Source organism: Heterodontus francisci, chromosome 26, assembly GCF_036365525.1.
Source record: "Heterodontus francisci isolate sHetFra1 chromosome 26, sHetFra1.hap1, whole genome shotgun sequence".
In the NCBI taxonomy this organism is placed as follows: domain Eukaryota; kingdom Metazoa; phylum Chordata; class Chondrichthyes; order Heterodontiformes; family Heterodontidae; genus Heterodontus; species Heterodontus francisci.
Window position 1 is genome coordinate 13,307,726 of NC_090396.1, and position 24,715 is coordinate 13,332,440.

At 47.6% G+C, this 24,715-nt stretch overlaps 1 protein-coding gene across 1 annotated transcript in view; it reads right to left on the reverse strand.

Moving 5' to 3' along the window:
- LOC137384487 (glutamate receptor ionotropic, NMDA 2C-like) overlaps window positions 1–24,715 on the reverse strand; it is a 397,390-nt gene that overhangs the window by 342,306 nt on the left and 30,369 nt on the right. The gene's annotated exons all lie outside the window — the stretch shown is intronic.

A 24,715-nucleotide genomic window follows, 5' to 3' on the forward strand; every position in this document is an offset into this window, starting at 1 on the left:
ATATCAGCTCCACTCACAGTCTGATATCAGCTCCACTCACAGTCTGATATCAGCTCCACTCACAGTCTGATATCAGCTCCACTCACAGTCTGATCCCAGCTCCACTCACAGTCTGATCCCAGCTCCACTCACAGTCTGATCCCAGCTCCACTCACCGTCTGATCCCAGCTCCACTCACAGTCTGATCCCAGCTCCACTCACAGTCTGATCCCAGCTCCACTCACAGTCTGATCCCAGCTCCACTCACAGTCTGATCCCAGTTCCACTCACAGGCTGATACCAGTTCCACTCACAGTCTGATACCAGTTCCACTCACAGTCTGATACCAGTTGCACACACAGTCTGATATCAGTTGCACTCACAGTCTGATACCAGTTCTGCAGAGAGTCTGATACCAGTTCTACACAGAATCTGCTACCAGTTCTACACAGAGTCTGATACCAGTTCTATACAGTGTTTGGTTCTAGAGTCTGATACCAGTTCCACAGAGTCCGATACCTGTTCCACACAGAGTCCAATACCAGATTCTACACAGATTCCGATATCAGTTCCACACACAGTCCGATATCAGTTCCACACACAGTCCGATATCAGTTCCACACACAGTCCGATATCAGTTCCACACACAGTCTGATATCAGTTCCACACACAGTCCGATACCTGTTCCACACAGAGTCCAATACCAGATTCTACACAGATTCCGATATCAGTTCCACACACAGTCCGATATCAGTTCCACACACAGTCCGATATCAGTTCCACACACAGTCCGATATCAGTTCCACACACAGTCCGATATCAGTTCCACACACAGTCCGATATCAGTTCCACACACAGTCCGATATCAGTTCCACACACAGTCCGATATCAGTTCCACACACAGTCCGATATCAGTTCCACACACAGTCCGATATCAGTTCCACACACACTCTGATATCAGTTCCACACACACTCTGATATCAGTTCCACACACACTCTGATATCAGTTCTATACAGTGTTTGGTTCTACAGAGTCTGATACCAGTTCCACACAGAGTGTGATACCAGTCCTACAGAGTCTGATACCAGTTCTGCACAACTGGTGCCAGTGCCACACAGTCTGATACCAGTTCCACTCACAGTCTGATACCAGTTCTAAGCAGAGTCTGATACCAGTTCTAAGCAGAGTCTGATACCAGTTCTGCACAGAGTCTGATACCAGTTCTATACAGAGTTTGGTTCTACTGAGCCTGATACCTGTTCGACAGAGTCTGATACCTGTTCTCAACAGAGTTTGACAACAATTCCACACAGAGTCTGATACCAGTTCTGCAGAGCCTCATACCAGTTCCACACGGAGTCCAATACCAGTTCTACACAGATTCCGATATCGGTTCCACACAGAATCCGATACCAGTCCCACACACAGTCTGATATCAGTTCCACTCACAGTCTGATATCAGTTCCACTCACAGTCTGATATCAGTTCCACTCACAGTCTGATATCAGTTCCACTCACAGTCTGATACCAGTTCGACACAGATTCCGATATCAGTTCCACACAGAATCCGATACCGGTCCCACACACAGTCTGATATCAGTTCCATTCAGAGTCTGATATCAGTTCCACTCACAGTCTGATATCAGTTCCACTCACAGTCTGATATCAGTTCCACTCACAGTCTGATATCAGTTCCACTCACAGTCTGATACCAGTTCCACTCACAGTCTGATACCAGTTCCACTCACAGTCTGATACCAGTTCGACACAGATTCCGATACCGGTCCCACACACAGTCTGATATCAGTTCCACTCACAGTCTGATATCAGTTCCACTCACAGTCTGATATCAGTTCCACTCACAGTCTGATATCAGTTCCACTCACAGTCCGATATCAGTTCCACTCACAGTCTGATATCAGTTCCACTCACAGTCTGATATCAGTTCCACTCACAGTCTGATACCAGTTCCGCACAGATTCTGATACCAGTTCCGCACAGAGTCTGATACCAGTTCCGCACAGAGTCTGATACCAGTTCTAAGCCGTGTCTGATACCAGTTCTAAGTAGTGTCGGATACCAGTTCCACACAGAGTTTGATACCAATTCTACAGAGTCTGATACCAGTTCTACAAAGTCTGATACCAGTTCCACACACAGTCTGATATCAGTTCCACACACAGTCTGATATCAGTTCCACACACAGTCTGATACCAGTTCTATACAGTGTTTGGTTCTACAGAGTCTGATACCAGTTCCACACAGAGTGTGATACCAGTCCTACAGAGTCTGATACCAGTTCTGCACAACTGGTGCCAGTGCTACACAGTCTGATACCAGTTCCACACAGAGTGTGATACCAGTCCTACAGAGTCTGATACCAGTTCTGCACAACTGGTGCCAGTGCTACACAGTCTGATACCAGTTCCACACAGAGTGTGATACCAGTCCTACAGAGTCTGATACCAGTTCTGCACAACTGGTGCCAGTGCTACACAGTCTGATACCAGTTCCACACAGAGTGTGATACCAGTCCTACAGAGTCTGATACCAGTTCTGCACAACTGGTGCCAGTGCTACACAGTCTGATACCAGTTCCACACAGAGTGTGATACCAGTCCTACAGAGTCTGATACCAGTTCTGCACAACTGGTGCCAGTGCCACACAGTCTGATATCAGTTCCACTCACAGTCTGATATCAGTTCCACTCACAGTCTGATATCAGTTCCACTCACAGTCTGATACCAGTTCCACTCACAGTCTGATACCAGTTCCACTCACAGTCTGATACCAGTTCGACACAGATTCCGATACCGGTCCCACACACAGTCTGATATCAGTTCCATTCACAGTCTGATATCAGTTCCATTCACGGTCTGATATCAGTTCCATTCACGGTCTGATATCAGTTCCATTCACAGTCTGATATCAGTTCCATTCACAGTCTGATATCAGTTCCATTCACAGTCTGATATCAGTTCCACTCACAGTCTGATATCGGTTCCACTCACAGTCTGATATCAGTTCCACTCACAGTCTGATATCAGTTCCACTCACAGTCTGATATCAGTTCCACTCACAGTCTGATATCAGTTCCACTCACAGTCCGATATCAGTTCCACTCACAGTCCGATATCAGTTCCACTCACAGTCTGATATCAGTTCCACTCACAGTCTGATACCAGTTCCGCACAGAGTCTGATACCAGTTCCGCACAGAGTCTGATACCAGTTCCGCACAGAGTCTGATACCAGTTCTAAGCCGTGTCTGATACCAGTTCTAAGTAGTGTCGGATACCAGTTCCACACAGAGTTTGATACCAATTCTACAGAGTCTGATACCAGTTCTACAAAGTCTGATACCAGTTCCACACACAGTCTGATATCAGTTCCACACACAGTCTGATATCAGTTCCACACACAGTCTGATACCAGTTCTATACAGTGTTTGGTTCTACAGAGTCTGATACCAGTTCCACACAGAGTGTGATACCAGTCCTACAGAGTCTGATACCAGTTCTGCACAACTGGTGCCAGTGCTACACAGTCTGATACCAGTTCTACACAGTCTGATACCAGTTCCACTCACCGTCTGATACCAGTTCTAAGCAGAGTCTGATACCAGTTCTGCACAGAGCTGATACCAGTTCTATAGAGAGTTTGGTTCTACTGAGCCTGATACCTGTTCTACAGAGTCTGATACCTGTTCTCAACAGAGTTTGACAACAATTCCACACAGAGTCTGATACCAGTTCTGCAGAGCCTCATACCAGTTCCACACGGAGTCCAATACCAGTTCTACACAGATTCCGATATCGGTTCCACACAGAATCCGATACCAGTCCCACACACAGTCTGATATCAGTTCCACACACAGTCTGATATCAGTTCCACACACAGTCTGATATCAGTTCCACACACAGTCTGATATCAGTTCCGCACACAGTCTGATATCAGTTGCGCACACAGTCTGATATCAGTTGCGCACACAGTCTGATATCAGTTGCGCACACAGTCTGATATCAGTTGCGCACACAGTCTGATATCAGTTGCGCACACAGTCTGATATCAGTTGCGCACACAGTCTGATATCAGTTCCACTCACAGTCTGATACCAGTTCTGCGCAGAGTCTGATACCAGTTCTGCGCAGAGTCTGATACCAGTTCTGCACAGAGTCTGATACCAGTTCAAGACAGAGTTTGGTTCTGGAGTCTGATACCTGTTCAGCAGAGTCTTATACCTGTTCTCAACAGAGTTTGACACCAGTTCCACACAGAGTTTGATAACAATTCTACAAAGTCTGATACCAGTTCCAAACACAGTCTGATATCAGTTCCACACACAGTCTGATATCAGTTCCACACACAGTCTGATATCAGTTCCACACACAGTCTGATATCAGTTCCACTCACAGTCTGATACCAGTTCTAGACAGAGTTTGGTTCTACAGCGTCTGATACCAGTTCTACAGCGTCTGATACCAGTTCTACAGCGTCTGATACCAGTTCTACAGCGTCTGATACCAGTTCTACAGCGCCTGATACCAGTTCTGCACAGAGTCTGATACCAGTTCTACAGAGTCTGATACCAGTTCCACACAGAGTCTGATACCAGTTCAACACAGAGTCTGATACCAGTTCCACACAGAGTCTGATACCAGTTCCATGCAGTGTCTGACAACCGTTCTACATATTCTGATACCAGAACTGCACAGAGACTGATACCAGTTCCACACAGAGTCTGATACCAGTTCAACACAGAGTCTGATACCAGTTCTACAGAGTCTGATACCAGTTCCACACAGAGTCTGATACCAGTTCAACACAGAGTCTGATACCAGTTCCACACAGAGTCTGATACCAGTTCCATGCAGTGTCTGACAACCGTTCTACATATTCTGATACCAGAACTGCACAGAGACTGATACCAGTTCCACACAGAGTCTGATACCAGTTCAACACAGAGTCTGAGACCACTTCCATGCAGTGTCTGACAACCGTTCTACATATTCTGATACCAGAACTGCACAGAGACTGATACCAGATCTACAGAGTCTGATACCAGTTCTACAGAGTCTGATACCAGTTCCACACATAGTCTGATACCAGATCCACACAGAGTCTGATACCAGATCCACACAGAGTCTGATACCAGATCCACACAGAGTCTGATACCAGATCCACACAGAGTCTGATACCAGTTGCACACAGAGTCTGATACCAGTTCCACACAGAGTCTGATACCAGTTCCACACAGAGTCTGATACCAGTTCCATGCAGTGTCTGACAACCGTTCTACATATTCTGATACCAGAACTGCACAGAGACTGATACCAGTTCTACAGCGTCTAATACCAGTTCCACACAGAGTCTGATAACAGGTCCACACAGAGTCTGATAACAGTTCCACACAGAGTCTGAAAACAGTTCCACACAGAGTCTGATAACAGTTCCACACAGAGTCTGATACCAGTTCCACACAGAGTCTGATTCCACTTACATGCAGTATCTGACAACCGTTCTACATAGTCTGATACCAGAACTACACAGAGTCCGACGCCAGTTCCACGCAGAGTCCGACGCCAGTTCCACGCAGAGTCCGACGCCAGTTCCACAGCGTCTGAAACCAGTTCGAAACGGAGTCTGATGCCAGTTCTCCAGAGTTTTCTCCTAGTTCTACAAACAGTCTGATACCAGTTCTGCACACTGTCTGATACCACTCCCACGCAGAGTCTGATACCAGTTCTACAGTGACCAATATCAGTTCTGCACTGAGTTTGAAACCAGTTCTGCAGATTCTGCTACCAGTTCGACACAGAGTCTGATACCAGTTCGACACAGAGTCTGATACCAGTTCCACACAGAGTCTGCTACCAGTTCCACACAGAGTCTGCTACCAGTTCTAGAGCCTGATACCACTTCCATGCAGTGTCTGACAACCGTTCTACATATTCTAATACCAGATCTACAGAGTCTGATACCGGAACTGCACAGAGACTGATACCAGATCGACAAAGACTGATATCAATTCGACAGAGTCCAGCACCACTTGCACGCAGAGTCCGGTACCGCTTCGACACAGTCCGGTACCGCTTCGACACAGTCCGGTACCGCTTCGACACAGTCCGGTACCAGTTCTGCAGAGTCTGAAACCCCTTCCGTGCAGTGCCTGACAACAGTTCTAAATATTCTCTGATACTAGTTCCACACAGAGCCTGATACCACTTCCATGCAGTGTCTGACAACCGTTCTACATATTCTAATACCAGAACTGCACAGAGACTGATACTAGATCAACAGAGTCAGATGCCAGTTCGACACAGAGTCTGATGCCAGTTCCGCACAGAGTCTGATGCCAGTTCCGCACAGAGTCTGTTGCCATTTCTACAGAGTTTTATACTAGTTCTACACATAGTCTGATACCAGTTCCACACAGAACCAGATACCAGTTCTGCAGTGTTCGATACCAGTTCCACGCAGAGTCTGATACCAGTTCTGCAGTGTCCGATACCAGTACCACGCAGAGTCTGATACCAGTTCCACACAGAGTCTGATACCAGTTCCACACATCGTCTGATACCAGTTCCACACATCGTCTGATACCAGTTCTGCAGTGTCCGATACCAGTACCACGCAGAGTCTGATACCAGTTCCACACAGAGTCTGATACCAGTTCTACACAGAGTCTGATACCAGTTCCACACAGAGTCTGATACCAGTTCCACACATCGTCTGATACCAGTTCTGCAGTGTCCGATACCAGTACCACGCAGAGTCTGATACCAGTTCCACACAGAGTCTGATACAAGTTCCACACAGAGTCTGATACCAGTTCCACACAGAGTCTGATACCAGTTCCACACAGAGTCTGATACCAGTTCCACACATCGTCTGATACCAGTTCTGCAGTGTCCGATACCAGTACCACACAGAGTCTGATAAAAGTTCCACACAGAGTCTGATACCAGTTCCACACAGAGTCTGATACCAGTTCCACACATCGTCTGATACCAGTTCTGCAGTGTCCGATACCAGTTCCACACAGAACCCGATACCAGTTCTGCAGTGTCCGATACCAGTACCACGCAGAGTCTGATACCAGTTCCACACAGAGTCTGATACCAGTTCCACACATCGTCTGATACCAGTTCTGCAGTGTCCGATACCAGTTCCACGCAGAGTCTGATACCAGTTCCACACAGAGTCTGATACCAGTTCTGCAGTGTCCGATACCAGTACCACGCAGAGTCTGATACCAGTTCCACACATCGTCTGATACCAGTTCCACACATCGTCTGATACCAGTTCCACACATCGTCTGATACCAGTTCTGCAGTGTCCGATACCAGTTCCACACATCGTCTGATACCAGTTCCACGCAGAGTCTGATACCAGTTCTGCAGTGTCCGATACCAGTTCCACGCAGAGTCTGATACCAGTTCCACACATCGTCTGATACCAGTTCTACACATAGTCTGATACCAGTTCCACAGAGTCTGATACCAGATCTACAGAGTCAGATACCAGATCGAGAGTCTGATACCACTTCTACAGAGTTTTATACTAGTTCCACATAGAATCTGTTACCAGGTCTACACAGAGCCTGATACCAGGTCGACAAAGCATGATACCAGTTCTACCGCGTCTGATACCAGTTCTACCGCGTCTGATACCAGTTCTACCGCGTCTGATACCAGTTCCACACATCGTCTGATACCAGTTCTGCAGTGTCCGATACCAGTTCCACACATCGTCTGATACCAGTTCCACGCAGAGTCTGATACCAGTTCTGCAGTGTCCGATACCAGTTCCACGCAGAGTCTGATACCAGTTCCACACATCGTCTGATACCAGTTCTACACATAGTCTGATACCAGTTCCACAGAGTCTGATACCAGATCTACAGAGTCAGATACCAGATCGAGAGTCTGATACCACTTCTACAGAGTTTTATACTAGTTCCACATAGAATCTGTTACCAGGTCTACACAGAGCCTGATACCAGGTCGACAAAGCATGATACCAGTTCTACCGCGTCTGATACCAGTTCTACCGCGTCTGATACCAGTTCTACCGCGTCTGATACCAGTTCTACACAGAGTCTGCTACCAGTTCAACACAGAGTCTGATAACAGTTCCACACAGAGTCTGATAACAGTTCCACACAGAGTCTGATAACAGTTCCACACAGAGTCTGATAACAGTTCCACACAGAGTCTGATACCAGTTCTACACAGAGTCTGATACCAGTTCAACACAGAGTCTGATACCACTTCCATGCAGTGCCTGACAACCGTTCTACATATTCTGATACCAGAACTGCACAGAGACTGATACCAGTTCTGCAGCGTCTGATACCAGTTCCACACAGAGTCTGATAACAGGTCCACACAGAGTCTGATAACAGTTCCACACAGAGTCTGATAACAGTTCCACACAGAGTCTGATAACAGGTCCACACAGAATCTGATACCAGTTCGACAAAGTATGATACCAGTTCTACAGCGTCTGATACCAGTTCCACACAAAGCCTGATACCAGTTCTGCAGAGTCTGATGCCAGTTCTGCAGCTTCGAATACCAGATCTACACAGTGTCAGATACCAGATCTACACAGTGTCAGATACCAGATCTACACAGTGTCAGCTACCAGTTCAGCACAGTGTCAGCTACCAGTTCAGCACAGAGTCTGATACCACTTCCATGCAGTGCCTGACAACCGTTCTACATATTCTGATACCAGTTCTGCAGCGTCTGATACCAGTTCTGCAGCGTCTGATAACAGTTCCACACAGCGTCTGATAACAGTTCCACACAGCGTCTGATAACAGTTCCACACAGCGTCTGATAACAGTTCCACACAGCTTCTGATAACAGTTCCACACAGCGTCTGATAACAGTTCCACACAGCGTCTGATAACAGTTCCACACAGCGTCTGATAACAGTTCCACACAGCGGCTGATAACAGTTCCACACAGAGTCTGATAACAGTTCCACACAGAGTCTGATAACAGTTCCACACACAGTCTGATACCAGTTCTACACAGTCTGATACCAGTTCTACACAGTCTGACGCCAGTTCTACACAGTCTGATGCCAGTTCTGCAGAGTCTGAAACCCCTTCTATGCAGTGTCTGACAACCGTTCTAAATGTTCTGATACCAGAACGACACAGAGACTGATACCAGATCTACAGAGTCAGATACCAGATCTACAGAGTCAGATACCAGATCTACAGAGTCAGATACCAGATCGAGAGTCTGATACCACTTCTACAGAGTTTTATACTAGTTCCACATAGAATCTGTTACCAGGTCTACACAGAGCCTGATACCAGGTCGACAAAGCATGATACCAGTTCTACCGCGTCTGATACCAGTTCTACCGCGTCTGATACCAGTTCTACCGCGTCTGATACCAGTTCTACCGCGTCTGATACCAGTTCTACCGCGTCTGATACCAGTTCTACACAGAGTCTGCTACCAGTTCAACACAGAGTCTGATAACAGTTCCACACAGAGTCTGATAACAGTTCCACACAGAGTCTGATAACAGTTCCACACAGAGTCTGATAACAGTTCTAGAGTCTGATACCACTTCCATGCAGTGCCTGACAACCGTTCTACATATTCTGATACCAGAACTGCACAGAGACTGATACCAGTTCTGCAGCGTCTGATACCAGTTCCACACAGAGTCTGATAACAGTTCCACACAGAGTCTGATAACAGTTCCACACAGAGTCTGATAACAGGTCCACACAGAATCTGATACCAGTTCGACAAAGTATGATACCAGTTCTACAGCGTCTGATACCAGTTCTGCAGCTTCGAATACCAGATCTACACAGTGTCAGATACCAGATCTACACAGTGTCAGATACCAGATCTACACAGTGTCAGCTACCAGTTCAGCACAGTGTCAGCTACCAGTTCAGCACAGAGTCTGATACCACTTCCATGCAGTGCCTGACAACCGTTCTACATATTCTGATACCAGTTCTGCAGCGTCTGATACCAGTTCCACACAAAGCCTGATACCAGTTCTGCAGAGTCTGATGCCAGTTCTGCAGCTTCGAATACCAGATCTACACAGTGTCAGATACCAGATCTACACAGTGTCAGATACCAGATCTACACAGTGTCAGCTACCAGTTCAGCACAGTGTCAGCTACCAGTTCAGCACAGAGTCTGATACCACTTCCATGCAGTGCCTGACAACCGTTCTACATATTCTGATACCAGTTCTGCAGCGTCTGATACCAGTTCTGCAGCGTCTGATAACAGTTCCACACAGCGTCTGATAACAGTTCCACACAGCGTCTGATAACAGTTCCACACAGCGTCTGATAACAGTTCCACACAGCTTCTGATAACAGTTCCACACAGCGTCTGATAACAGTTCCACACAGCGTCTGATAACAGTTCCACACAGCGTCTGATAACAGTTCCACACAGCGTCTGATAACAGTTCCACACAGCGTCTGATAACAGTTCCACACAGAGTCTGATAACAGTTCCACACAGAGTCTGATAACAGTTCCACACAGAGTCTGATAACAGTTCCACACAGAGTCTGATAACAGTTCCACACAGAGTCTGATAACAGTTCCACACAGAGTCTGATAACAGTTCCACACAGAGTCTGATAACAGTTCTGCACAGTTTTAGACCAGTTCTGCAGAGTCTGATACCAGTTCCACACATAGTCTTATACCAGTTCCACACATAGTCTTATACCAGTTCCACACAGAATCTGATACCAGTTCTACAGAGTCTGATACCACTTCCATGTATTGTCTGACAACCGTTCTACATATTCTGATACCAGAACCGCACAGAGACTGATACCGGATCTACAGTGACCAATATCAGTTCTGCACTGAGTTTGAAACCAGTTCTACAGAATCTGCTACCAGTTCGACACAGAGTCTGATACCAGTTCGACACAGTGTCTGATGCCAGTTCAGCACAGAGCCTGATGCCAGTTCTACAGTGACCAATATCAGTTCTGCACTGAGTTTGAAACCAGTTCTACAGAGTCTGCTACCAGTTCGACACAGAGTCTGCTACCGGTTCGACACAGAGTCTGCTACCGGTTCGACACAGAGTCTGCTACCGGTTCGACACAGAGTCTGCTACCGGTTCGACACAGAGTCTGCTACCAGTTCGACACAGAGTCTGATACCAGTTCCACACAGAGTCTGCTACCAGTTCCACACAGAGTCTGCTACCAGTTCTAGAGCCTGATACCACTTCCATGCCGTGTCTGACAACCGTTCTACATATTCTAATACCAGATCTACAGAGTCTGATACCGGAACTGCACAGAGACTGATACCAGATCTACAAAGACTGATATCAATTCTACACAGAGTCCGGCACCACTTGCACGCAGAGTCCGGCACCGCTTGCACGCAGAGTCCGGCACCGCTTGCACGCAGAGTCCGGCACCGCTTGCACGCAGAGTCCGGCACCGCTTCAACACAGTCCGGCACCGCTTCGACACAGTCCGGCACCGCTTCGACACAGTCCGGCACCGCTTCGACACAGTCCGGTACCGCTTCGACACAGTCCGGTACCAGTTCTGCAGAGTCTGAAACCCCTTCCATGCAGTGCCTGACAACAGTTCTAAATATTCTGATACCAGGTCTACACAGAGCCTGATACCAGTTCCACACAGAGCCTGATACCAGTCCTACAAAGTCTATGCCGGTTCCACGCAGTGTCAGATACCAGATCTACACAGAGTCTGACCCCAGTTCCACGCAGAGTCTGACCCCAGTTCCACGCAGAGTCCGACGCCAGTTCCACGCAGAGTCCGACGCCAGTTCCACGCAGAGTCCGACGCCAGTTCCACGCAGAGTCCGACGCCAGTTCCACGCAGAGTCCGACGCCAGTTCTGCAGAGTCTGATGCCAGTTCTGCAGCGTCAGATACCAGATCTACACAGTGTCAGCTACCAGATCTACACAGTGTCAGCTACCAGATCTACACAGTGTCAGCTACCAGATCTACACAGAGTCTGATACCAGATCTACACAGAGTCTGATACCAGATCTACACAGTGTCAGGTACCAGATCTACACAGAGTCTGATACCAGATCTACACAGAGTCTGATACCAGATCTACACAGTGTCAGCTACCAGATCTACACAGTGTCAGCTACCAGATCTACACAGAGTCTGATACCAGATCTACACAGAGTCTGATACCAGATCTACACAGAGTCTGATACCAGATCTACACAGAGTCTGATACCAGATCTACACAGTGTCAGGTACCAGATCTACACAGAGTCTGATACCAGATCTACACAGAGTCTGATACCAGATCTACACAGTGTCAGCTACCAGATCTACACAGTGTCAGCTACCAGATCTACACAGTGTCAGCTACCAGATCTACACAGAGTCTGATACCAGATCTACACAGAGTCTGATACCAGATCTACACAGAGTCTGATACCAGATCTACAGTATGTCAGGTACCAGATCTACACAGTGTCAGGTGCCAGTTCTGCATCAGATACCAGTTCTACAAAGTATGATGCCAGTTCTACAGAGTGCGACGCCAGTTCCACGCAGAGTCCGACGCCAGTTCCACGCAGAGTCCGACGCCAGTTCCACGCAGAGTCCGACGCCAGTTCTGCAGAGTCTGATGCCAGTTCTGCAGCGTCAGATACCAGATCTACACAGTGTCAGCTACCAGATCTACACAGTGTCAGCTACCAGATCTACACAGAGTCTGATACCAGATCTACACAGAGTCTGATACCAGATCTACACAGAGTCTGATTCCAGATCTACACAGTGTCAGGTACCAGATCTACACAGTGTCAGGTGCCAGTTCTGCATCAGATACCAGTTCTACAAAGTATGATGCCAGTTCTACAGAGTCTGACACCAGTTCCACGCAGAGTCTGATGGCAATTCTACAGAGTTTTATACTAGTTCGACTTGGATTCTGATACCAGTTCTACACATAGTCTGATACCACTTCCATGCGGAGTCCGGCGCCAGTTCCGCACGGAGTCCGGCGCCAGTTCCGCACGGAGCCCGGCGCCAGTTCCGCACGGAGCCCGGCGCCAGTTCCGCACGGAGCCCGGCGCCAGTTCCTCACGGAGCCCGGCGCCAGTTCCTCACGGAGCCCGGCGCCAGTTCCTCACGGAGCCCGGCGCCAGTTCCTCACGGTGTGCGGCGCCAGTTCCTCACGGAGCCCGGCGCCAGTTCCTCACGGAGTCCGACGCCAGTTCCGCATGGAGTCCGACGCCAGTTCCACACAGTTTGATACCACTTCCATGCAGTGTCTGACAACCGTTCTACATATTCTGATACCAGATCTACAGAGTCTGATACCAGTTCCACACAGTGTCGGATGCCAGTTCCACACAGTGTCGGATGCCAGTTCTACACAGTGTCGGATGCCAGTTCCACACAGTGTCGGATGCCAGTTCCACACAGTGTCAGATGCCAGTTCTACACAGAGTCTGCTAGGAGATCTACACAGAGTCTGATACCAGATCAACAGAGTCTGATACCAGTTCCACGCAGAGTGATACCCGTTCCGCGCAGAGTCCGATACCAGTTCCGCGCAGAGTCCGATACCAGTTCCGCGCAGAGTCCGATACCAGTTCCGCGCAGAGTCCGATACCAGTTCCGCGCAGAGTCCGATACCAGTTCCGCGCAGAGTCCGATACCAGTTCTGCGCAGAGTCCGATACCAGTTCCATGCAGTGTCTGACAACCGTTCTACATATTCTGATACCAGATCTACATATTCTGATACCAGAACTACACAGAGTCTGATTCCAGTTCCACACAGAGTCTGATTCCAGTTCCACACAGAGTCTGATTCCAGTTCCACACAGAGTCTGATTCCAGTTCCACACAGACTGATTCCAGTTCCACACAGAGTATACTAATGTCCTTTTGGGAAGGAAGTCTGCTGTCCTTACCTGGTCTGGCCTACATGCAATGTGGTTGACTCTTACATGCCCTCTGAAATGGCCTAGCAAGCCACTCAGTTAGGGCAATTAGGGATGGGCAATAAATTCTGGCCTGGCCAGCAACGCCCACATCCCATGAATAAATATGAAGAATCCGACACCACTTCCGCACCGAGTCCGACACCAGTTCTACAGAGTTGAAGGATTAGAGGGGATATGAGAAAAATCTATTTTACCCAGAGGGTGGTGGATGTCTGGAATTCACTAGAATGGTGGTGGAGGCAGAAACCCTCAATTCTTTTTAATTTAATTTAACCTGGACATGCACCCTGAACTGATGTAACCTGCAAGGGTATGGACCAGGTGCTGGAAGGTGGAATTAGATTGGGTCGCTAGTTTTTTCAGCCGGCACGGACACAACAGGCTGAATGGCCTCCTGCTCTGCCCTAATTTTTCTATGGTTCTATGGCAGCCCTCGTGCTTCTATTTAACAGATTGCTGAGCTTGTTGTGGAACTCATTGAGAGTTATTGGAGCAGTTTTAGATTTTCAATCCAGAGGCACGGGAACCACGTCAGGGAGCAGTTGTCGTGAAAGCATCGGGCAGCCATGAGTCAACGGTTGTGAGAGATGAGAGTGAAACTCAGCTGCTCAACCAGGGGCAGAGAATTGCCATCGCTGGTGCTGAGAGACTTAAATTTGTGAACAGTGAGTATTTGGACTCTTTAGAGGGACATATAGCTGCTGGAATCAATTGGGCATCAGAAGTCGGTAGAGGAAGCCCTGGTGAATGAATGAGCGAGCAACAGCTGAGGGAGTTGAGATGGGAGCAGGCTACTCTGACATTGAACAGAGTAGCGACGAGGAGCTTCAGCAGGTGCATCCTACTGATCAGGAGGAGGCCAGAGGAGCACAGTAAGGGGCTGCCAGGGGAAGGTGGCGTGACCCAAGACATCTGCTATGCAGCCCAAGAATCAGCTACCCGCAAATGACAGAGCGCCAGTGCCATAGGAGACTGGGCCTATCCAAGCAGATGGTCTCGGACATTTGTGCTCTTTTCCAAAATGACCTGATGCCTTCCTTGCAGCCCCTCTGGCAGTCCACTACTTGCAGCTATGAAGTTCACCGTGGCGCTGAATTTTTATGCATCTGTGTCATTTGAGGGATCAGCTGCGGACCTAGGTGGCATCTTACAGTCAGCAGCTCATTGTGCCATCAGGCAGGTCACAGATACCCTATTCAGGAGGGCTGGGGACTGCATCCATACTGACACAGATGGGCCAGCACTGGCACAAAGGGCATTGGGCTTTGCTGCCATCGATGGATTTCCTCAGGTCCAGGGGGGTCACCAATTGTGCCCATGTAGCCATCAAAGCACCAGTAGCCCAGCCAGTCAGATTCCTGAACAGAAAAGGCTCCAACTCATTAAATGCCAGCTGGTCTGTGACCACAGGATGTGAATCGTGCAGGTCTGCACTCAGTTCCTGGGAAGTTTCATGACTCCTTTATCCTCCGAGAGTCTCAGGTGCTGCACCTCTTCAGGCCCACATCCAGACTCCGTGGGTGGCTGCTGGGGGATAAGGGTTATCCTCTAAAGAGGTGGCTGCTGAGGCCTGTAAGGTAACCAACCACACATGCAGATAGGCACTACAACCAAAGCCATCTACCAACACGGACTGACATTAAACAGACCATTGGCATCTTGAAGGTGTGCTTCCATTGCCTTGACCGGTCGGCTGGTGCCCTCCAGTACGAGCCAGCCACAGTGGCTCATGACATGACAGTGCAAAGAGGCCTGGAGCTGGATGAAAAGGAGGATCTGTAATGCCGTTCTTCCTCGGAGGAGGACAGGGAGAGGAAGAAGAGATGGACAAAGGGAGCACTCCAGAGGAGACTGGTGTCCAGGCATTGGAGGAAGTCTGCCGAGGCAGTTCCAGGGCTCATGGCAATCAGCAGGATGGAATGGCCACAAAGGCCACACTAATTCAGCAAGGTTTCACTTGAGCGGCTCTCAGCCCTCATGACAGATGACTCTGTCACTGACAGAGAAATTATCCAGCAAGCTCACCAATCTGAACAATCCCTTTGCCGCCCACATTGAGACTGGTAGCCTCCGCCGCCAACAATCTCTCCCAATACAGACCACGGCACTGCATAAAACCCAGCCCCCCAGCCGGACTTAACTCCATATCACTTCTGACATCAAGCAACAGTAACAAACAAGTCTGCTTGTAGACATAATAAATAATATAATAACGGAAAATTCAATGGACATACAAACTGAGAAATCATCACCCAAGTGACCCATAAAGTGAAAGGAATAACGTGGCTCCCCCTGTAGCTGAGGATGAGGTGGAAGCAGTCTGCTCCCTTGTCTCTGCTTGCAGCTGAGATGCCTGTGGCTTCCATCTTCATCATGCAGGTGCCCATAGGGGCTCCTCCTCGGCTGCTGTGCCTGCATCATTCCAGGGACACCCTCTGTCACAGGGTTTTGCTGAGTGGATGGTTCCTCAGTTGGAGGTGGCAAAGGATGATGCCAGTGCCCCCCTGACGAGTGACCCCCTCAACAGCCCCTTGGAATATCTCAGCCCTTTCATGGAGCCCTTGCACATTGGGTGAGACCACCAGCTCGGATGCAGCTGGCATCCACTCCAAGCTTCTCTGCACCATCAGCAACACTGAATGGTTAATGCTACAGAGTCTCACTCTTTCCATGCATATCAGCACGCTGCTCAGAATGGTGCTACATATTGCTCTCCAAGAGGTTGTCCACTCTCTCAATGGAGGTGCACACGCACTCAAAACCCTGAGTCATGACAGAACACATGTCCTGCAAGGACTTCTCCATTGTCTACCCATGGCTTCGAGATGTCTCAGGGGTCTCCAGCGTACGGGAAATCATCTGCTTCTAGTGCTCCATGAAGACCCTCCTTGTGTGTGACATTACAACACAGAATCTGATATCAGGTCTTCACATTTTTACAATCATCCAGTTTTGTGGTTTATATTAATATTTTTTAGAGGTCACTTTTAGTTTGGGGGAATTAAATTTGTAAATGAAAGGTAATTGAAATTCGAGAATTCTGAGATTTACACTTCAAATGTCTTTCTATGTATTCCTATGTTATGAGCATACCCAGTGCATGATGACATCATTAAATGTGTGATCTGGCCATCATGGTGCCTTTGTTTCTTTACAAGCTCCTCCCATTATTTTTTGCAGGAAATGGCAGTAGAGACTGTGAACTAAGTAAGGTAGCTTCCAGTGGCCAACCTGCTAGGATGGTGAAGATTTTTGACAAGATTGTGTTGAGCTTTGTTGTCTCTGAAAACATGTACTTTCAAGTCAGAGTTAGAGGGATGGGAGCTATAAAACAGTAGGTGGACCCGTTTAGTTGGAGATCGGAGGACTGTAAGCCTTAACTGAATTGCCCTGTCTTTGTTAGCAATGTGTATTATTTAAGTAGGTTCCAGATCAAAGGTTTTTTCTGAAGCTAGAAGTTAAATTAGTTTAAATTTCTATTTGGAACATCCCAGATGAACCACATTGCTATGGGGATAGATTATGCCTTTGGTATGGTGTTCTACCTCTGTTATTTCTCACAAAAAGTCAGTTGGCTTTAGAAGCAGTTGGGGTGAAGCAGACAGAGAGAGCTGCTAGCCGTTAGAGTCACAGAGTCATAGAGTTATACAGCACAGAAATAGGCCCTTCAGCCCATCGTGTCTGTGCCGGTCATCGAGCACCTACCTATTCTAATCCCATTTTCCAGCAGTTAGCCCGTAGCCTTGTAGGCTATAGCAGTTGTTGTTTTGGAAGCAGCTAGACCCAGTAGCAAAGGGCTATCAGGAACCAAGGGTGTGTTCTGATTCGAAGTCACTACGCAAGAGTGCCAGTGAGGCCCATGCTTAATCTGGAAGTCCACAATTGGGAAGTGTTGAAGGAGAGTGGAAGGGTTTGCTTTGCTGGATGCTCATGGAAGGACCCCAAGAAATCTCATACCTTGGAGGATAGCTGTAACACCATGGAGAGTCAAAGCAAATTCTTGAGAGCTATTGTATGCTTTGGATTGGTCTCAGTAGAAGTGAATGAATCCTCAAGATCCTGTGAAGTATAGGGGAACTCTTGGGCTGAAATAAAAGTCAGGGAGCCTCCTGTTGGGATCTTTGGATTTAAAATAGAAGATATTAGGTTCTATTGTGATTTGAGGGCGGCACAGTGGCAAGCACCGCAGCCTCACAGCGCCAGCGACCCGGGTTCAATTCTGGGTACTGCCTGTGTGGAGTTTACAAGTTCTCCCTGTGTCTGCGTGGGTTTCCTCCGGGTGCTCCGGTTTCCTCCCACACGCCAAAGACTTGCAGGTTGATAGGTAAATTGGCCACTATAAATTGCCCCTAGTATAGGTAGGTGGTAGGGAAATATAAGGACAGGTGGGAATGTGGTAGGAATATGGGATTAGTATAGGATTCGTATAAATGGGTGGTTGATGGTCGGCACAGACTCGGTGGGCCGAAGGACTTGTTTCAGTGCTGTATCTCTAAAAAAAAAAATGAGTCATTACAAAATATTGTGTTAGGTTAGTAGAGCTTGTTTTGTTTAAAACTTTTTCAGTAAAGGTTTGTGTTTAAAATGTGAAACCTTGTGCATAATTCTGTCAGTTAACAACTGGGAGTTTCAATTTCTCTTAAAAAGTTACTGGAATCGTCACTGAACCAGACGTCAGGATTACAGATTCTGACACCAATTCTACACAGTGTCTGACATCAGATCTACACAGCATCTAACATCAGGACAACATAGGGCTGATTTTTATGCAGCTGGCGAAGATCTAAATGCAGGGCCTAAAAGATGAGGGGATCTCTGCCTCAGCCCTTTGGAGACACCCCATCTCTATTTAACAGCAATTAACTGCCCGGCTCTGAGGTCCCTGTCCCTTTAAGGACAGAGATCCCACCTCCCAGAGCTGCCGGCCAATTAGAGCAGCTCAATAATATCGGCAGCGCCATTGGGAGCAGTGGCCACAGATGTTACCACGAGGTATCTGGAATCAAAACCATTGCTGGAGCCCCAAACCCCAGGTAAGTGTGACGGGGTTGCAGGTGTCAATATGGCAGACCCCGGCGAGGTGGGGTGGGGGGTTGCAGGTGGGAAAGTGGTTGGTCAGGGCTGGTGGGGTGTTCGTGGAGAGGAGGCCTTTGCCGCTGTGGTCCTCAGTGGGCCACAGATTACCCATGGAGGGAGCACCCCCCCCATCCCCAAAGCCTGCAAGGAGATCTTGTTTTACTGGACAATCTTTGAATACAAGAACATAAGAAATAGGAGCGGTAGTAGGCCATTCAGCTCAAGCCTGCCCCGCCATTCAATAAGGTGATGGCTGATCTGTCCCAGGCCTCAACTTCTCTTTCGGGCCTGCTCCGCATAACCCTCGACTCCGAGATTTCAAAAATCTATCTCCCTCCTCCTTCAATACATTTAGTGAACTAGCCTCCACAACCCTCTGGGGGTAGAGAATTCCAGAGATTCAACACCCTCTGATGAAGAAATTCCTTTACATCTCAGTTTTAAATGTGTGACCCCTTATTCTGTAACTATGTCCCCTAGTTCGAGACTCCCCCACCAGTGGAAACATCTTCTCAACATCTATCCTGTCAAGCCCCTCTTATATGTTTCTATAAGATCACCTCTCATTCTTCTAAACTCCAATGAATAAAGGCCTAACATGTTTAGCCGTTCTTGATAAGACACCCCCTTCATCCCAGGAATCAGCCTAGTGAACCTTTTCTCATCTGCCTCCAATGCTAGTATATCCTTCTTTAAATACGGGGACCAAAAATGTACGCAGTACTCCAGGTGTGGCCTAACCAACACCCTGTATGGTTGAAACAAGACTTCCCTATTTTTAAACTCTAACCCCCTAGCAATAAGGCCAAAATTTCATTTGCCTTCCTAATTACTTGCTGCACCTGCATGCTAACTTTGTGTTTCATGTACAAGAACATCCAGATCCCTCTGTACTGTAGTATTTTGTAGTCTTTCTCCATCTAAATAATAATCTGCCTTTTTATTCTTCCTACCAAAGTGGATGACCTCACACTTTCCCACATTGGGCAAAAACTTGGCAGATCAAGTTCACTCACTTAACCTATCTCTATCCCTTTGCTGATTCTTTGTGTCCTCATCACAACATACCTTCCCACCTATTCTTGTATCGTCAGCAAATTTGGATACACTACACTCTGTCCCTTCCTCCAAGTCATTAATATAGATAGTAAATAGCTGAGGCCCTAGGACCGCTCCTTGTGGCACCCCACTAGTTACGGCTTTCCAACCTGAAAAAGACCCATTGATCCCGCCTCTGCGTTCTGTGTGTTAGCCAATCCTCAATCCATGCCAACACATTACCCCCAATACCCTGAGCTCCTATTTTGCGCAATAACCTTTTATGTGGTTCTGAAAATCCAATTACACTGCATCTACCAGTTCCCCTTTATCCAGTATGCTTGTTATATCCTCAAAGAACTCTAGCAAAGTAGTCAAACATGATTTCCCTTTCACAAAACCATGTTGGCTGTTTGATTGCATGATGTTTTTCTAAATGTCCTGCTATTTCTTCCTTAATAATGGACTCTAGCATTTTCACAATGACTGATATTAACTGAACTGGTCTGTAGTTTTCTGCCTCTCTCCTTTCTTGAATAGGGGAGTCCACATTAGCGGTTTTCCAAGCCGCTGGTACCCTTCCGGAATCCAGAGAGTTTTGATATAATATGACCAATGCCTCCACTATCTCTGCAGCCACTTTTTAAAAACCCTTGGATGCAGGCCATCAGGTCCTGGCGACTTGCCTGCCTTTAGTCCTATCAGCTTGATAGAGATTGTTACAAGTTCCTCCCTCCCATTTTCACCTTGCTCATCTATTATTGTTGGGATGTTTATAGTGTCCTTCACCGTGAAGACCGATGCAAAATATTGGTTTAAATTATCTGCCATTTCGCTGTCCCCTGTTATTAATTCCCCAGTCTCATCCTCTAAGGGTCCCACACTTACTTTAGCTACTCTTCCTTTTTATATACCTGTAGAAGCTCTTACTGTTTGTTTTTATATTTCTTGCCAATTTACTCTCAATTTTCTCTCTTTATTAGTTTTTTAGTCATCCGCTGAGGTTTCTAAAAAAATTCCCAATCCTCTGGCCTACCACTAGCTTTCGCCGCTTTGTACTCCTTTATTTTTGATTTGATACTCTCCTTAACTTCCTTTGTTATCCATGGGTGGTTCATTGTTCTCAGAGTCCTTCCTTCTGACTGGAATAAATGTTTGCTGAGTGTTATGAAATATCTGCTTAAAAAGTCTGCCACTGCTCATCTACTGACTTTCCCTTTAGTCTGTTTTCCCAGCCTGCTATAGACAACTCTTTCTTCATACCTCTTTAATTGCCCTTGTTTAAGTTGAAGACACTGGTTTGAGACCGGAGTTGCTAACCTTCAAACTGAATTTGAAATTCTACCACGTTATGATTGCTTCCCTTTAGACCATCCTTAACTATGAGATCTCTTATTAATCCTACCTCATTCCATATTACCAAATCTAAAATAGCCTGTTCCCGAGTAGGTACTTCTCACGTGACGGAGGCCCCCCCGCCCTTAAGTGACTAGTAATTGACAATGTAAGGACCTCAATTGGCTTCTAGGCAGGAAGGCCGTCTTCAGCCTTTCCCACTCCCGACAAAATTACATGGTAACAGGAAGGTGATGGGCACTTCATCTGCTGCCTTCCGTCACTATTTTATAGGATCCCCACCTCCCACCCCATCTCCAGGGGCCCATAAAATTCCAGTCACAGAGTGTGACACCAGATCTCAAAAGAATTTGACATCAGGTCTACACAGGTTTGTAACATCAGCTCTACAGAGTCTGATATCAGGACTACACAGATTATAACATCAGCTGTACAGAGGATCTGACAACAGGTCGACACAATCAAACAAAAAAGAAAACTTGAATTTATGGAGTGCTTTTCTCAAGCACCAGATTTCTTAAAGCTGTACATGGCCAATGAAGTACTTTTGAAGGGTAGTCACGCAGTCACTGTTGTAATGTTGGAAATATGGCAGGCAATTTGCGCATGCAAACTTACACCAACAATGTGATAATAGGCAGATAATCTGTTTTTTGTGATGTTGATTGAAGGATAAATATTGGCCTGAACACCAGGAAGAACTCCCCTGCTCTTCTTCAAATAGTACCTTGGGATCTTTTACATTCATTCACGCAAGCAGGCCAATGAGGCCACAGTTTAACATTTCAATTGAGATGGTACCTCAGACAACGCAGCACTCCCTCAGCCTTGCACTGGAGTGTCAGTGTAGATCTTTGTGCTCAAGTCCTTGAGTGGGGCTTGAAACTAGAACTTGGTGACTCAGAGGCAAGAATGCTGTCAACTGAGCCACAGCTGACAGGAACAGTGTCTGGAATTAGTTTTACACAGAGTCTGACATAAGTTCGATAGAAATCGGAGATCCCCACAGGTTATAACATCAGGTCTACGCAGAATTTGTCATCAGAACAACACAGGATCTGACATCAGGTTTCCAAATTTTTTAACATCAGCTCTACACAGAATCTGACATCAGGTCTAAGCAGAATATGACATGAGAAACACAATCAATCTGACATGAGATCTACACAGAATCTGAAATCAAGTCCACACAGCTTTTCACATTAAGCAGATACAGATTCTGACATCAGGTCTATACAGAGACGGACATTAGGTTGACACAGAAGCGGATATCAGAACTACACCATGTCTGACATAGGAAAAACAGAAAATCTGTCATCAGGTCAACAGAGAATCTGACTTCAGGTAGGCACAGAATCGGACAACACTGCTACATAGAGTCTGAAGTCAGGTTGACAGATTCTGACATCAGGGGCTGGATATTCAAAGCCCATTGGGAGCAGAAGGTGTGTGTGCGCGCAATTTGAAGATCACGTTCTCGCAGGTCAGCACCGGGTCTCACCGCTTCTGGAAGGCAAAGCTATTTTTAGAGGGTTGCTGGGAGGGAGGGAACGGGATGCCCGCACGCCTCCAATTAATTGCCTGTTGAGCTCATTGTGGAGCTCAATAACAGGCTTTTCAGGAGCAGTTTGTGATTTTCAAAGGAAGAGCATGGGTAGAACACCATGTCCGGAACTCAGCAAGGTGATAAAGATGTGAACAAGGTGGAGGGCCATGAGGACTATAGGAAGGGCTGATTAAAGTGAGGCTCAAAACATAGCTGCTCCCAAAGTGCCTGAAAGTAGCCATTGCTGGAGCTGTAGGACATGCTTTTCTCAGTGGTGAGTGGTAGGAATCTGGAGAGGGACATGAGCCCGCTGACATTTGAGCAGCTGGGGGAAGCCTTGGTGAATACACAAACCCCAGCTGATGGAGTTCAGGAGACCATGGGAGAAATGTAGGGACTGCAAGGGGAAGGCGGCTCTATCCAGGACATCAGATCTACCATCCAAGAGTCAGCCACTTGTAAATGACAGAGCCCCAGTGGCATAGGAGACAGTGACTATCCAGGCAGATGGTCACATAGGTCAGCACCATGTCCCACCGCCTCTGGAACTTGTGCTCTGATCCACAATGACCTGAGGCCTTGCAGCCTGCAGTTGTCAAGGTCAATGTCACCCTGAATTTCCATGCTGCAGGCTTGTTCCAGGGATCAGCTGTGGACCCAGGTGGCATCTCAGTCGGCAGCTCATCACACCAGACAGGTCACAGATGTCATATTCTGGAAGGTGGGGGACTGCATCCACTTTGACACAGATGGGTCTGCGCAGGCACAGAGGGCATTGGGTTTCGCCTCAATCACCGATTCTCCCAAGTGCAGAACATTGATTGCACCCATGCAGTCATCATGGCTCCCAGCAACCAATGACTTCTATCAACAGGAAGAGCTTCCACTCCCTCAATGTCCAGCTGATTTGCGACCACAAGAGCTTCCACCATATGTGCGCTCGCTTTCCTGGCAGCTGCCATGACTCCTTCATCCTCCACCAATCCAGGCTGTCTTGGTCCTTCACTGCATTTCACAAAGTGCATGGATGGATCCAATGGGACAAGGGAAATCCCTTGAAGAGATGGCCACTGATACCTCTGTGGGAACTTCAGACAGAAGCAAAGAGGCGATACAACCAACGCTACCTGCTCAGCAGGCCAATCATTGAGCAGGTCATCAAGCTTCGGAAGAGGTGATTCCAGTGCCTGGACCGGTTGGGTGGTGCCCTCTAATACCCTCCCGCAAAGGGTCTTGGTCATTGTGGTGGTCTGCTGCACTCTCCATAACATGGCTCTCCAGAGAGGTGTGGACATTGAGGCCCAGGAAGGGGACAGCTCATCGGGGAAGCAGCAGGAATTAAGAGAAGAGGAAGAGGAGGCGGAGGGGGATAACACTGAACAAAGAGGTGCCTCTACCCCAAGACAGGTGCCCTCATTCTGCCATCCTTGAGGAAGAGGACCTCCCTCCTCTCCCTCATGGCCTACAGCATTAAATCCAGGTTGGCATTGAAGTAGTGAGGGTCTGCCCTGCCTCTAGTGCTGGGCTCCCCGTGACATTCGTTTCCCTCTAATGCACTGGAAGGAAGGGACACAAAATGCAGATCTCTCCCTCAGGACATTCAGCAGCCTCAGTGATGGCCGCCATGGGGTGTCTGCATGAGCCCCATCTGACCTGCCTCCATTCCATTCCTCAGTGGCTATAAGTGGACAGGAACCAAGTCTCCATAGCAATTAAGGATTTACCCATTTG